Source organism: Tetranychus urticae, chromosome 1 (assembly GCF_039701765.1).
Source record: "Tetranychus urticae isolate SD_2017Ah chromosome 1, NJAU_TeUrti_SD_1.0, whole genome shotgun sequence".
NCBI classification, from domain to species: Eukaryota; Metazoa; Arthropoda; class Arachnida; order Trombidiformes; family Tetranychidae; genus Tetranychus; species Tetranychus urticae.
In genome coordinates, this window is record NC_142958.1 from 25916080 (window position 1) to 25933002 (window position 16923).

Here is a 16923-nt window from a genome sequence, read left to right on the forward strand (position 1 = left end):
CAATATCTAATGATTGCAATTATGATGACGAAGATGATGCAGTTTTTGAAATTAAAGTGAATGGTAAAAATACTATGGCTCTATTCGATAGTGGTGCTCAAGCAAATATGATATCAGAAAAGTTCGTAAATGATAATGGATTTGAAGCATTCGATGGTGACTCTTTTCTTCGTGCTTATAATGGTCAAGTTTCGAAATACAACAGAAAAGTGAAAGCACAAGTACAATTTGGAAAAACAAAGTGCATTTTAGAATTTGTTGTCACAAATGAATGTGAACATGATGTGCTACTATCGAGAAAAGCTCTCAAGTCTTTAAAAATCAAATGGGATTTTGAACTTAACCGTATTTGTACTGAAACTTCAGATCTTCTCAAAATGAGTGCTCAAAATGAGTATTCCCAAAGAGAACTCAAAATGAGTGCTCAAAGTGAGTGTTCACAACGAGAACTCAAAATGAGTACTCAAAATGAGTGTTCACAACGGGAACGCAAAATGAGCGCTCAAAATGAGTTGATGAATACAAGAGATCTCATCTTTGACCTGGAACAAGCAAAAGAACGTTTTCCTTCAATATTTACTCTCAACCATGACCAACCGAAAAAAAAAGTTGACTTCCAACTATCAATCGATGCCCCAGTGATTCAGTTCAAAGCATTCAGATTATCAAGAGAAAAATACTTATGGGCACAAAAGAAAATTGATGAACTTTTATCTCAAGGAATCATCGAAAAATCAACCTCTGAGTACGCCTCACCATGTGTCATCGTCCCAAAAGAAAATGGTCAATTGAGATTGTGTCAAGATTATCGTGAGATTAACAAAAACACCACGCTTGACCCATTCCCTTTTCCAATAATTGACGAGATTATCAACATGTTTGGAGGTTGCCATTTCTTCACTAAATTGGACCTTAAAGACGGTTTCTGGCAAATAGGTATTACTAAGCCAACTCGAAAATTTACTGCATTTGTGCTACCATTCGGGCATTATGAGATGACCCGATTGCCTTTTGGTTGGAAAAATTCGCCTCCCCTGTTCCAAAGGATGATGTGTGAAATCTTGGGTGATTTACTTAAAACAAGTAAAGTGGCAGTTTATATCGATGATATATGCATTGGTGGTATGGATAAAACTGATTGTGCTAAGTACTCATTTTTAGTACTTAAAAGATTGCATGATGCAGGAATTCAAGTGAATGAAGCTAAAAGCATTTTTTGTGCTGAAAGTGTAACCTTTTTGGGTCGTGTTATTAATGGTCAAACTAAAACCACTCGAATTGAGTCAATTGAAAGAGTCAAGTCTATGAAAAAGCCCGATGACCTTCACTCACTTCGCTGTTTTACTGGCTTGACTGGACATTTTCGATCCTTCATTCCGAAATATGCGGAAATCGTTAGGCCTCTTGACCGACTAAAACAAAAGGACGTACCATTTACCTGGGATCAATCATGCGAACAAGCCTATCAAAAACTCGTAGATGCGATCAGCTCTAATCCAATTTTAGGAGTTCCTGATTGGAGCGCTCAATTTGAGTTATCATGTGACGCCTCGCATTATGGAACTGGTGCTATTTTATATCAACGTGATGGAAGTAAACAACGCTGCAAACAACTAAAAGTTATCGGATACTATTCTTACACATTCACCAAGCCTGAGTTAAATTACTCAACAACTGAAAAAGAATGCTTGGCTGTGATAAAGGCAATAAAATATTTTCGCAGCTACTTAGAGGGTAAAGAATTCATCGTAAACAGTGACCATCAAGCATTGTCTCACCTCCTTTCATTAAAGGAACCTAAGAATCGACTTGGCCGTTGGCAAACTTTTCTCATGAGTTTTAACCTCAAAATTAATCACCGTTCTGGTCGTGAATTGACCGACGCCGATGCGATTTCAAGACTTTGTCCTTCAATACCAACCATAAACTTCATTAAAGTTCAGAATGGCTCGACTAGAATTCAAGTTACCGAAGATCAAATTCAACCAATTCTCAAAGCCTATCATGATGACCCTGAGTCAGGCGGTCACGATGGTATCTCTAGAACCTATCATAAGTTGGCTGCAAGATTCACTTGGCCGAAAATGAAAGAAAGTATAATTGATTACATACGCACTTGCGATATTTGTCAACGTGAGAAAGCAAAGTTCAAACAGAGCCTCGATTTCATTACTCAACCTGAGCACTCAAAACGAGTCTTCGAAGTGATGCATGTTGATTACGGCGAGATTAATAAGAAAAGTGATGGAATTGGAAAAACCAAATCTTTTTTGGTTACTGTAGATGAAGCATCTCGTTTGTGTCAAGCGATTCCAATGAGAGAAGATGCAAAATCATTTGTTAATTTTTTACGTTCTCATCCAGCTATAAGTCAAATCAAAAAAGTTATTTCTGACTGTGGCAAATCATTTGTAGCCAACTCAACCAAGCAACTTGCTAATGAATTGGGGATAAAATTGGTTACAACTTCACCCTACAGCCCTTGGTCAAATGGAATGGCAGAACGATGTGTGCAAAAAATAAAGATTTTTGTCAGTTGTTTCCCTGATTTTCCAGGAGGATGGAAAGCTGCAGTTCAAGCTGCTGCAAAACACAGCAATCGGTCATACAATCGAGCTTTAGGTTGTTCACCATTTTTCAAAGCTTTTGGTTATGTCGATCCTCTCCCAGCAGATAAGCATTTTGGAATCGATACTAGCTTAATTCAAAAAGAAAAACCATTTGATGAAAAACAACAAGAAAATTATCGAAAGAAAATGCAAGAATATGCAAATCGTAACAAGAGTAAGATCACTAAGTTTGAACCAGGTTCAATGGTTCTAGTTGCATCTTCGAAAGTTGGTAAAAAGTTTAATTTCAAAGGCCCATTCAAAATATTACGAATCTCAGAAAAAGATGGATACCAGAAAACAATCATCTATGAAGATAATGGCCAAGAGCATTTCGCTCATATCAGAAATTGTCGCTCTTATTATCCTCGGCAGGATAATTCCAAGTAAGGGGGAATATGGTGACCAGATTATAATGAGGACTACTTTTTCACTTTAACCTTTAATCCTTTTCTTAACCTTCCTTCTTAAATCCTATTTCTTTTTTTCCCTTTTTGACTAAGCATAATCAGCACTCTATCTGAGCCCTAAAAATGAGCGCTCATAACGAGTATTTAGCTTAAGCTCTCAAAGCGAGTATTCAGCTTAAGCTCTCAGAGTGAGTATTCAAAGTGAGCACTCAAAGTGAGCACTCAAAGTGAACTCGACGGTTATAAAAGCCAAAGTTGTCCCTTTAGGGTCAGATTCCAAGCTTCGCTAGAAGACTGTAAACTCTTTAACTTTTACTCTCAATAAAATATTCAAAAATCAAACAACACTTTCGTTGTAGTGCTTTATTTTCCTTTCTTTTTCAATTTCTTTTCCGTATATCACTACATCTTTGATTAACATAAATATCAATGAGAATCGGTTAAATCACTATTAATATGGAAAAGTGAAAATTGATTTACAAAAGTTAAATGATTAACTTTTACTCTTCAATGAAACTCAATCAATTGAATTACACTTTTTAAATAATTATTTTCTTATTTCACCAAATTTCTTTGAACCAAAATTCAATTACTTTCCCTGGAAACAAATTAACATTCAATTTGAATAATTTTGTATTCACAAGTTTACAGATTGTCATGAAATATGATTGAATCTGGAAAGAGTTGAATCGGTTCATTACCATAAACTGAATACAGAATTAAAGATTTTGCTAAACTGAATGGACAATGAATAGTGAAAGTGAATGAACATGAGAAAAGCAGGGAATTTGTTCCAACTTGGCTTTTCTAGTATTTGTTGTTATTTTTGAAACAAAAACAGTAAAAGGAACCACAAAAAATGAAAATGCTGAGAGAGAAAAGTAAAGATTTCTTGAACAAAAAATGCGATTTATAAAAATCCTGAGTAAGAATTTTTCTTTTTCTCAGATTCTGTATTTTTGTTTTCTTGAATCTTTTTTGATTCTTTGTTGGTTTTTGTGATATAAAAGTTTAGGAAACAAAAAAATGATGAAAGTGATGATTGGAAACATGGAATCATGATAAAGTCTTGTGATGATTTTTGTGCTCAAAAGTAGATGAAACTCAATGGAAACTCATTATTTGTTCAACAAGAGAAGCAAGAAAATACAATAAAAAAGATTTCGAGATGAAAATGATTGAGAGAATGAAAAAATTCTGGTAAACCCTTTTAACGTCTTGAGATTTCACTTTTTCGCCCAAAATTTCATTCTACTCTTGGAGTGAAAACTTTTTTTCCTCAAAACAAAATTCACTTCTTTGTGCGTGTTTCATGATGAAAATGGTGAACATTTCCATTAGGAAGATTTTTCTATTTTCAATTGATCAATGATTTCGAATTTTGCACTTTTTTCTTTCCCCTGTTTTCTGAACAAAGTTTCACTTGGATGAGAATTCATTGAGTTTTTTATTTCAAACTTGAGTAACAGTCACTGATCAGACAATAATGAACAAAGATTATCACTTTACCAATCAACTTTTCCAACAAATGGAACAAGGAAAATGGAAAAGAAAATCATTTTTCCCTGAAAAATCTGAGTCAATGGAAACAAATGTGAAAAAAATCAGATAAATGCTGAAAGCCATTGGAAAATATTAGCTGTTGGTTTGCAATAAACTTTTCCTATTCTTTGAGACAATTTTTCCTTCCATTATCATCAAAATTCATTCCCAATGTTAACAATTAAAAGCAATTATTGAAATCATTGAAACAGGGAATGATGATATTGTTGTATCGATCATAATGAACATTGATTGTAATACAAGAATATGAAAAAAACCTCTTTTCTCTCACATAATTATCAAGTTGTGTTTAAAGGTGATAACCATTGATAATAAATGGTTCCACCGAGTAATAATAATGATAATTAAATGCTTCCTGACTATGTGAGATAATAATATATCAATGAACCATTAGAAAAAGGTAGAAGAAGAAGAAAAAAAATGTTCAGTGAAAACGTTTTGTCCAAAGTAACTTATCTGTGATGTAAAGCTAATAATACTAACTGATAATATTCACATTATCATTATCAGATTGAAGATGATTATCATTTCCAGTCTCATGACCTGCCAATCCTCAGATTATAATCATTAATATATTAATATCAAGTGTAAGTTTACTTTGAAAAGCCTTTTTCCTTCCCTGTTTAACTTGGTGTAAATTTTCATTCTTGCTTTATCCTTTCATCGTTTGCGCTTTTTTGGGCTCCTTTTCACTCTGGATTACCCTTTTTTTGTGTGTCTTTTTGCCCTTTCAACTCTTCCCTTTACATCTTTCCTTCTCACCCTTTAATTTTTAATGTTTTTGCCGCTTATTTGTCTATGAATTGACTCTTTTTTGTCATCAATTTTTTTCCCTTCCTCTTATATTTTCAACCTTTTTTTCCTCTTGCCATTCAAATTTATTCAAAGTGACACTTTTAACAACAATCAAAGTGTTAACAGTGTTTATAGCCATTTGATTGTATTGCTTTTTTTCACTCTTGTGTTGTTTGATGTGATTTCAAGTGTAACGAGCGATAATAATATGAAATAATAATGATAATAAAAAGTTATGATGACTTTTCATTTCGCCTCAACGGATTGAATTTCTCTCTTTTTTATTCTCGCACATTTTTCATCACCATCACCATCATCAGGCTCACAATCCTTCTCAATCTCATAACTTTTACAATCCTTTTTTTTATTTGGTGTTGTTTGACTTTCTGAGAAGCAAATTTATCCTTTTATCTCCGTAATTTGTTTAATTTATCAAACAAACCAATTTGATTAATGAACTTCTTCTTGCACCAATCAGTTGAGCGTTTAAGGCCAGACTATCAATGAAATGGTAAATTCATAAATCATTGCATTCTAATCCATATTTTTAATAAACTATCTTACAGTCTGCTCTTATCATTCCTACTAACACTGTGAAACTATTGTCATCGCTGCAAGCTGTAGACATTGGCAATTTATATCATGAAATAAAATTTTCAATTCAACATTTTTAACTGTTGATGTTTGATTTTTGCGCCTCTCTCCTCATTGGACCATTACTAATTAGTGATTTGTCATCTGTTGCCTAAACGGTTTCCTATTTTTTAGGACTCACTTTGAACTCTCAGTTTTATCCTCTTACCCTTATGTTTCCGTGATTTTTTAATAAAATTATTGATTAGAAGCGTGAATTTTTTGACAAAGTAATACAATTCAGTGTCAACTGTCATCATCACCAGACTAAGAATGGAAGCGTAAAAAATATAAAGCTGATTGAAGCGAACCGTTAATTTCATCATTCAACAGTGTAACATTAAAAAATGTCAACTCATCGTCAGGCCTTGCTTTGCCTATTTTCTCGTGGCTTTTCTCGGTCTCTTCTTGGCTCATCACTCATGTTCACCCATCAAAACCTGTGAAACTGTGATTACATTGAGACAATCAGCAAACAATGTAAGTATTATTATGAAAGAAAAAGAACGGTAATAATCAACATGCCATTTATTATAGTACAGAAAATTGGAAACATTGAACAAATGGTTAAATGAGCAAGTTTGTCAGACCGTATGAAGAAGGCTTGAAGTATTGAGAGAAATATAAAATGGAAATAAAATGAAAATAAAAAAATGAAAGCAATGGCCTGGTTAACACGCCATTGTTGCCCTGCAAAAATAATAATCATAATGCAAGATGAAAGCAAAAGGAACCATTAAATCTTAAAAGTAAATAACAATTTTAACCTTACTTTTTTTCTCTCTTTTTTTGTAGTTGCTGCTGTATACTCATGTTGCTAGTTGATGTGTTGGTAAATTACCGATGGGCCATTTCATTCTTGGATTTAGACCAGTTCAAACAAACACTCTTGCACACATAGACACTCACAAACACAGAGAATCTTACAATTTTATTAAACTGACAAGGTGAAGGCAACCCAAAAAGAGGAACCATTGAATGTACATTTTGTTTAAACTTGACTGGTGGTTATTTCATATTACTTTTGGCCATTTCATTGAAAAGATAAGCAACCGGACACCTTATATTTTTGGCCACTTTTCTTAAGACTTTTTCCCCTTTCTTTTTACTTCTTTTCTTCTCTTCAATTTTCCTTTTCCTTTTCACCTTCACCTTTTCTTTTTCTTCTCTTTTCTTCCAGTTCAACCAAATTGTCTCGTTGAAAATGTCAAAGGAGCATCTTTAATATCAAACAAGCATGTTTATTTTCATATTTGTCATTTTCATCGAAACCCACTACTTGTATGATTTGAATTCAGTTTGGTGATAATGATTTTGAACACGCAAAATTTGGTCTTTCCTTGGATATTTATTTTTATTGACAATCATCTTCACCATCATTCCTTCATCTTCTCAAAAATGACCCTCAAGATTTAACTTTTATCAACTCGAAATTGAAGCATTTTCCAATTTCTAGTTCACAAAAGAAGCTGATGATGACCAAGGCAACCATTTTCTTATGATTGATTCAGGCTCTCCATTTGCTATTAAAATGATTTCAAGAAATGATTTGTGTTAATGTTTATGATGAAAAAAAACCCAAAATCTGGTCTCAATTTTATTTATTTATTTATTTGTATTTTTTATTTTGGCCTCTTCTGGTCTTTACTTGATTCGTTTATCATCAAGTAGGCTTAACATTTACCCTGCATAATATTATTACAATTGCATCAATAATTTATCTGAATTTTATTTACATTAACTGTTATTGTCAATCAATATCAACCTTTATTTACAAATCTTCAACTTTGAATATTGTTACACATCACAGTTTACTATTGATCCAATTCATTTTGGAAATGTTTAAACAAATAAACGTCTATTGATTTAAAATTAATGATATTTTTAGATTTTTATGTAAATTTTTTGTCTCATTAAAACACTTGAAAATAATCTAGCAAACAAAATAGACTCGAATCTATTTTCACCGCAATAATTAATTTACTTGCTCCATCTATCGTTTCAATGTCATTAACATTGTGTAAACAAAGAGGTTAATAGACCGACATTTTAAGTACATCAAGTAATTGATCTTTATTTAAAATTAACCTTTTATTAGTTAGTCTATCATGACATTGATTTTTTTATTGCTTCGATTTGCTGTTAATGGTAAAACTAGGTGACAAGTTGATCCACATCAATGTAATTTGAAAAGTCTTGGAACCGACAAAAGGTAAAAGTGTATATTTAGTTACTTGAAAATATTTCTTCAGTTTGTTTATTGATCAACTTGATGAATATATTAGTTTTGGTTTATTTTCCTTACAGGTAACAAGACTACTAACGACTCATGAGTGTTTAGAAGTAAATTTGCGGTTAAACTTGGATTCGAGTTGGTTTGGTAAAAGTGTTTCTCAAAGTGGGATGAAAGTCACTGAATAGCACTCGACACCAAATTAGGAATAGATAGCTTCAAAAGTTGATTGACGACTGGTTTAGGCTAAATGTATGGAACTACCTTTTTGATTTGTCTAACCAACTCTCAGGTGAATCTTGAAGGTAAAATAAGGTTGCTAAGGTTGTAACATATAATTAGTAAATGTCAACTTTTCAAAGCAAAATTGTTGACTTTAATTTAGATGATATTTATAATACATATGATTAAGTAAATTATCTTGTAATTTACTATCATTTTCCATTCTTTTTTAGGATTTTTCATTCTTCTAGATTTTAATCTCGTAGTTCGCTGATTTCGTTGGCATCTTTCTGCAACATTTAATGTTGAGATATAATTAGCGTTGTCTCTTTTTGTTGGAAACTTTCTCAAGCCTAACCACCTCCTGTACAACCGTTGGTCAATTGTATTCACTAAAGAGGCTCTCTTCAACTAGACCTAAGAGATTTTTGGATTATAAATCAAAGGCTTGGATCACCAGACATCCTTTAAAGCAAAAAATACCGTTCAAAGGCAGAAACAGATTTATCGAGTTCTTGTAACAACTTTAATCTTCAAGCCCGACATGACAGCTTAATCTTAAGCTTTGAATCAATGGACACACAATGGATTGATAGAGATTAGAGAAATCAATAGACTTTTTGGTAAAGAAATTCTCAGCTAATTATGGTTGATAGTATCACTTAAAGGATCAAATGGGAAATGTAATCCATTATTATAAAAGAGTTGGAGGAGCAGATTGATTATTACAAAACTTGATGGTTGTCAACAGTAAATATACAGTCATACCTGAAAGATAATGGCATTAAATATCTGAATACCTGGACATTGAAAAGTTGACCAGTTCACAAGGAAAGGAGTGAGAATAAATAAAGCCAATCATCTTGAAGTTGTATTTTATTCAAAAGGGAACAAATCACTTATTTATTGCCTGATATACCTTTTACTGAACAATAAAAAGGTTCAATCCAAGACCAGCTTCAATTGGCATTACAGTTTTACTTTCAATTTAATTGTAAATGTCTTTACTTCTAATTTAATATTAATCTTGGTGATTCATGATGATGATGATACACAAGGAGAAGGATAAAGGACAAAGATTGGCGAAAGACGAGAAAATGATGATGAAGAAGAAGAAGAAGAAGAAGAAAAGTAAAAATACAAACCAATTGCTTTTTTCTGGCCAATAAAATGTCCAAATATCAAAAACTAATCGATTGTAAAGGAAAAAGGAAAAAGACAGAAGAAGAAGCCAAAAGATGTATTATATCTTGTCTGTTGTCCAAGTTTTTTTTATGACCATCATATCATCTTTATCCTTAGTCATTCAATTTCTCCTCCTACTGCTCATCAACATTATCATCTTGATCATCATCATCATTATTTCCCTGAATTCCAACGGAAATTTAAGCTTTTCCACATTTTATGCGTTTCCAGCCAAAAACAAAACCAAGCCAAAAGGAGAAAGAAGGAAACTCGAAAAGTAAAACAAAACCAAACCATTTTTTTTACAACTTTGTTACCATTTAACTATTTTTATTATCATCATTATCCAACTAATTATCTGATTAGTTTTATTTTTTTATTCTCATTTACCTTTTAGCTTTAATTCAATATCCAATTTAAATGAATAATCTGTTGCCCAGCCAATTCCACCATCAATCCAATCAATTTCACTTGAAGTATAAATGGATTTCTCGTGTATTTCCCTTGCAAACGAATCTGCGGTCAAATGAATTTCAAATTGCTGCCTTTTATCTGACAATTAAATGTTTATTGTTTCAAATTGATTATTGATTCAATTGAATGTTACATAAAAAGATATTGATTTAAATGTCAAAAACGTTTCTCTCAATTATGCCATTCATTGTTTCCAATATCAGTCAATTACTTAAACCAATTGTTTGTCCATCATCATTTCCAAATGATTAATATTGAAATGTTTGACCATTTACTGTCTCCATTGTGCCAATCCAATTGATATCCATAAATGTGGGTGGTAAAATCAATCAAAATGTAAAAGGTAATCAATCTTCACATGATTAGAGAGATGATGAACAATGAATGGATAGTAATAAGCATCAGTGAACATTTCAATGAAACGAATTTCAACTTTCCTTTTTTTCACCTTCTCTATTTGTGTCTGTCTGAGTGAGTTTACTTGTTTTCATTTCACACACAAATCATCAGAATCACCAAAAGAAGAAGAAGAAGAAGAAGAAGAGAAAAAATCAATTTGATCAATCTAACTGAACTAAGTGTATAATATCTAGACAATATAATAATAGTAGATCAACAGTAGGAAATGAAACAAAACAACAACAACCAACATCAACAGAAAAATAAGGTTAAACATTGAAAATCACTTTCAGTTGAAATGAAAAGTCCTGTTTCTTTCCCATCATCATCAAGGTTCATCATTTTAACTTCAATACAGAAAAGTTGCTTTTAATCAGAAATGATTCATTGACTTGGAACTGAGTAAAAACTCTTGACAATTGTTCATCAAACAAACACACACAATTCACAGACAATTGAAGCTCAACTAAAAAGGGTTCAAAATTATAATATTGAATCAAATGATCAACGACAATTTACCATTTTGTAAATAAGCAAAAACAAAGCAAACATAACATTCAACGAAACAATTGAAATTGAAGACAAACTCAGGAAAAAGTAAAGTCAATGGAAAAAGTAAAATCGCTTGACAATGGATCATTTTGATTGATTATTTGATTAAATTTGATTCTCAGGCAAGTAATAATATATTAAATAACGATAAATGTTGAACAAGACAATTTGATTAAACACCATTTTGATTGATTTGCAGGTTTAATATGTAAAACCAGAGAGATTCAATGAACCTTTAACTTTACCATTTCAATTGACAATTTGCATTTCATCTTTCAAATTGTCCTCCCAATCATCAACTTAATCACTCTAATGGTTGGGTTAATGATCAGTTTAATCACCTTTAATGGAGAGAAAGAAAAATCAATGAGAAATGATAATTGACTTGATTAATTGTCTATCTTTAGACAATGAAAGATCCTCTTTTTACCCATTTTTAACCCAAAAATCAGATCAACTTGTTTACCATCATTTTTCATAACCTCAACTGTAACTCTAAACCTTATATTGAATATTAATGAAAACGCATAAAAGGTGATAAAAGTTGATTCCAAGTCGATTCCAGAATCTGGTTAATATTGAAAATGGTTTTCTCTTTATTCATGAAACTCTCTTCATGCAACAGATTAAATGTCATTCTTACATTAATCACAGTAAACAGTTGAACAGATTCATCAATCATCAAAACAATTCAGTGACATTCAAATCTCAATGAAAATTGTTTCCTTCAATGATCACAGTTGAGGCTATTAAATGATTCTCAATTAATAACAATCAAAGGGAAAAAGTTGATCATTTAATCAATTATCAATATCATTTAACCATCAAATGTACCAGAATCTTAATAAATGGAGAAAACGTTTTCATGATTTCAAGATAATTTCAGGGAAAAGAAAAAAGAAGAAGAAGAACCAAAAATTCCATGTTTTTTAACAAGATTACTGTTTCCTCATTAATTTAATTTCATCTCAATCATCATCTTGATTAACACAACAAATTAAATGAATTAAAGTTAACCTTAACCATTGATTGATTGATGTAAAGTAAAAGTTAATTTCATTTTTCACATTTTTCATTATTGATTTAAACATTCATTTCATCTTTTCATCTTTTCTCCTTTAATTAAGATTAATTGTGATTAACTCGAAGTACACTTTCTAATCAAGAGCCATTAAGAGCAATTTAAAACATTGAAACATTAATTCATCTTAAACTGAGACCTCAAAAAAGATGGAAAAAAGTAAAAGTAAAATTCAAAATTGAAACTCATGTTGGAATCATTTGTTGTTTCATTGTTTGATCATTGAACATCAGGTAAAGCAATAAAAATGAGTTGGAACAAATTTTTTGTCTGAAAACTCTGAAAAGCCAATAATAGTCGAAAGATAATGATAATGTTTCGGTAAAGTCTATCCTAATGAAGCTATTTTGCTTCATCTTTTCATCTTTGCCTCATCATCATGATAATGATAATGATGAAGTTTATCCCTTTAATCATATCATTCATATGTTGAAATGGCTCCAATAAAAAGGTAATCATTTCTTTCAACATTTTACTCCAGGCTTGAATCTATCTTTTTATCAATTTAATTCCTGTTCATTACTGATCAATTTTGTCGTTCACTGGGTTTACAATCCTATTTAATGAGATTGGATGAAAAAGAAGATGAAACTTGAAAGCAAAATAATAATAATTTTAATCCATTAATCGGATAAAATTGGAAACCATTCAGGTTCACCATTTGTCACCAGCAATTTTTCAAGTAATTTTCAATGTTGACTCTTCAAATCATCGGTTAATCATCATTCAGAGATTTTCAGTTGAATTTGCCAGCTTTGGTGAAAGTTGAAATGAAATTATTAATATTATGATTGAATGCAACTTAACTGGTGACTTTGCAAGTGACACATTTTACTGGTTTCTTTGATTAAAAGGGAAACATTTTTCATTGTTAAGGTTTTTCGCATATAAATTGGTTGATATTTTAAGGAAATGTAATGTTAATGTATTCATCCAGTGTTTCAATTTGTCCATGTTGATGCAAAATAAGCCAATAATGATAACTGAATGCTGAGTAAGCTTCACTCATCTTTCAGTTTAATATTCAAAGCAAATACAATATTTACTAGAATCAACTTTACTCCAGATTATCAACATTTAGTTAAGAAATTTGTGCCAAATTTAATCCATTTACCAGAAGAACCAGTTAACTGTTAAATTGGTCAGTTGCAAGTGTCGGTCATTTGTTATGACTGGTAAATGGAAGTGAAATCAATTTTCTTCTGAATCATTTGCAGAATGAATATTTAAATTGATTTCACTCTGAAACCTTTTCTGGTTAGTAATTTGTTGCCTTAAAGATTGATCGATGAAATTAATAAAACAATTTCAATTTTGCTGTTAAATCAGTTTAACAGATGTTAGTCAATGATTGAGATGAGATGTTAATGTTAAAGCTTTATTAAGATGAGATTTGAGATTTAATCCATTTCCATTGATTTTCAGCTTTCAGTTGATCAAAGGTTAATGTCCAGCTAAAGTTTAGATAAGATTTTCAAATGAAATGTTCATTAGGATGTAATCAATTCTATTCATGAGACTCTAAGTAACCTGATCCAGTCAAGTTGACAGTGTTTTCCTTTGATTAATATTTGAATGTGAATGTTTGATTGTTGGTTAAATGGTTTACCATTGGGTTAAATTATAAACATCATTAATAGACCAGATAAAAGTGTAACTTGTCCAGTCAATTTCAAGTTAAATTGAGAGATGAAAAGAGATGAATTAGAAGGTGAATAGAGAAGTAACGAAAACCCGTGAGAATAGAAAACGTGATTTCACCTGAATTGATAACGTTTCAATTCGCAGTCTATTATTATTCTGTGGAAGGTTGACTGAGTTCCGGTGAACATGGTGAAGGAGAAAAGAAAGGTTGATGAAGGGAAAGAGAGAAGATGGAAAAAGGCAGAAAAGTGGATTCAAGTAGGTAAAGGTGAAACATTTTAAATGGATTTTCTCAAAGGAAGAAGGCAAAATTGGGTGAAAATTGGTGTTTATTTGACTCATAATGAGTTGAAATAATGGTGAAAAGGCGAACAACTTTTCTCTTCATTCTTCATCTTCAATTGGGTCTCCTTTTTTTTGTCTACAATCATTTCATTTAGAACAATTTCAATGGTCAAAAGAAAAAATCCTTTGGTCAATATTATTCACGTTTCTCTTCTTCTCCTTCACCACCATCATAATCATCTCTTTTTGGTGTTTCTCTTCTTCCAATTGTTCACATTAACTGTCTCAATCTCATTAATTTCAATTGTAATAATATTGAATGTTGACCATCTTTATTGGGTTTGTTAACCTTAACAGTGATTAGTGGCGTTACAATGATGATTTGGACGGAGGAAGATGAGAAGCAAAAGGAGAAGAAGAAGAAGAAAAAAACAACGAAAACTAATTTACTTTAGGGAAATAGATTGTCATTCAATGGGATCAAATTAATTTCAAATAATTGTTCAACTGATTTAATTTACCTCAACGTTTTTGTTTGTCACAACTCAAAGTAAAACCAATTGATAAATAGCAAATCGGAAAAGGTCAAATAAGACAAATGTAAGTTAATAAGCAGAGACAAAAAAAGGACCAAAAAGTAACTCATTTAAAGTAAATGCAAGAACAGAAATATTAATCAATTTTGCAAAATTAGAGACAATTTGATGAACAATCAACAGAATCGGTGATTTTTTGCCACTCGTTTGTGCTAATCAATCGAGAACCAGAAGTCAGATCTTGAACCAAACGTTGACCAATGAAGATTCAAATGAAACAAATGTCCATGAAACTTGTCTACATTTAGCCATGAAATTTGATATTCATTTCATTTTGCTCATTAGATTGAAATAGCAAATTCAGTAATTCATTTGTTTAATCAAAAGAAGTCGTTTAAGTTTTGTTGAAGCAAACGAAAAAAGTGAAATGACTTGAAGTAAAATAGTTGAAACTCACTGAACTATGCTTGGAATGAACCAATGGAAAATCAATAATTTTCTTGAAGTTACATGTTTATCCTGAGACTGATTATTATATAAAATTTTACAGTTAAATAAGTCAACTAAACTGTCAAGATGAACATGAAATCCCTTACGGTTATACTTTTTTTTTAATATCAATGTAAACACTTTGTTATTCTGATATAAGTTTACATTGGCAATTTAAGGTTAGCTTCAAGCCAAAACCGTTAAGGTTAACAAGATAAGCAAAATGGGTAAACAAGATGATGATGAGGATGAAAAGTGAAATGATGGTGAATGTTTAAGAAAACAGAAAGAGAATAATTTTCATGATAAATCCGATTATCATATGAATTAGAGGGAAGCCAAAGGTTTACCCGAATGTTGAAAGTTATGAATGTTGATTGAAAGCTCTTCTCATTGTTTTTACACCAATCAGAATGTAATTTAAAGGATGAAATGCAAAGATAAAATGAAATGTAAAAGTGATTTGCAAAAAGATGTTTCAAATTTGGGTGAAAAGAGAAGCAAAAAAACACATTATTACTTTAAATTGAGAATCAATAGTAATCTTGACTGAGAAATTCATTCATCATCAACTTGGGAATTTTTTTCATTATTTTTTCTTCTTCCATGTTTAATGCTGAATTGTGGTGTAAAAATGAAGAGAGAGAGAGAATTGGAATTTGAAAAGGTGAAAAATGTTTGATATTTAGATGTCAATGGTTTGCCTTTGTAAAGCGGTTTTGATTGTTGGTCAACAATTCAACCTCAACTAATTAAGGTAATAAATGGCTTGTTTAATCTATTGAAGTCTCCTTTACCATTTCATATGAAAAGATAATCTATTCTGATGGGTGAAAACCTTTTCTTATTAGGCTCATCTTTGTTGTAACCACAATTTGATTAATCATTTTAATTTACGCTTTTCAAGTTAATTGTTTCTCATGACTTTGATGATCACCCTTTTTGTAGCAACCTTTAACAAGCTTCTTAAAGAATGTATCATGATGATGATGATGATGATGATGATGATGATGATCTACCTTCATCATCTCTCATGAGATTCAATGACTTTTTATCCGCTTGTCACTTTTACTACGTTAATTATATCATTGACTTTTGGGTGAGATTTAAATTAAATCTGCTGTGTTGGCGACATTCACTAACTTCAAGATGGATAACACTTAAATTGTCAAGTTAATTATTTGCATCTTTATTCCTGTCTTTTTTCAGATGATTTTTAGCTGAAAATTGTTTCTAATTTTATCATTTCACAGCTTCTCATTGTTTCCATAAAAGTCATTCAGCAATCATATTCAGCAAGTCGCTAATTGTAACCATTAAAGTGTAATTCATCTCAATGAAAATGAATATGAAAAAATATAATTTGACGGACGAAAGGCTTTACTCGTGTTTCATTTGATGCTACAAGAGTCACTTTGTTAGGTTGACTTGGATGACTAGTAAGCCAGTTGAAGTAAAAGTGTTTCAACCAAGATTTGAACATTGAAAGCTTCAATTGAAAATGACAAGCAAATGAGTGAAGCTTAACAGAGATTGGTGTTAACTCATACTCAATGTCCTTTTAACGTGATTTTATTGATCCATTGATACCGATTACAAAGAAGTTTGAAATAAAAGGCGAGTTCGCTATTGATTTAACATCCATATAACACTGAACATTGAGAATAAAATCATTGAAAATCTATTCAAATCTGGCAAAAACTTCATCTGATAGGAATGTCTTGTTCGTGAGAAGATTTCCCTTGAATTCATTTGTCGACAGTTTCTTTTGAAACACTTGCAAATGACTTAATTGAGTGAAGTAAAAGTATTC

At 31.3% G+C, this 16923-nt stretch overlaps 2 long non-coding RNA genes across 2 annotated transcripts; both read left to right on the forward strand.

Moving 5' to 3' along the window:
• Positions 1-6161: 6161 nt before the first annotated feature.
• Positions 6162-7886, forward strand: LOC149094850 (uncharacterized). Its single transcript, XR_016198164.1, has 3 exons — positions 6162-6490; positions 6806-6990; positions 7191-7886. It is a non-coding gene; the product is annotated as an uncharacterized LOC149094850 (long non-coding RNA).
• Positions 7887-8081: 195 nt separating this feature from the next.
• LOC107364613 (uncharacterized) lies at positions 8082-10287 on the forward strand. The gene is made up of 4 exons (XR_016198165.1): positions 8082-8222; positions 8296-8548; positions 8699-9927; positions 10048-10287. It is a non-coding gene; the product is annotated as an uncharacterized LOC107364613 (long non-coding RNA).
• Positions 10288-16923: the final 6636 nt, after the last annotated feature.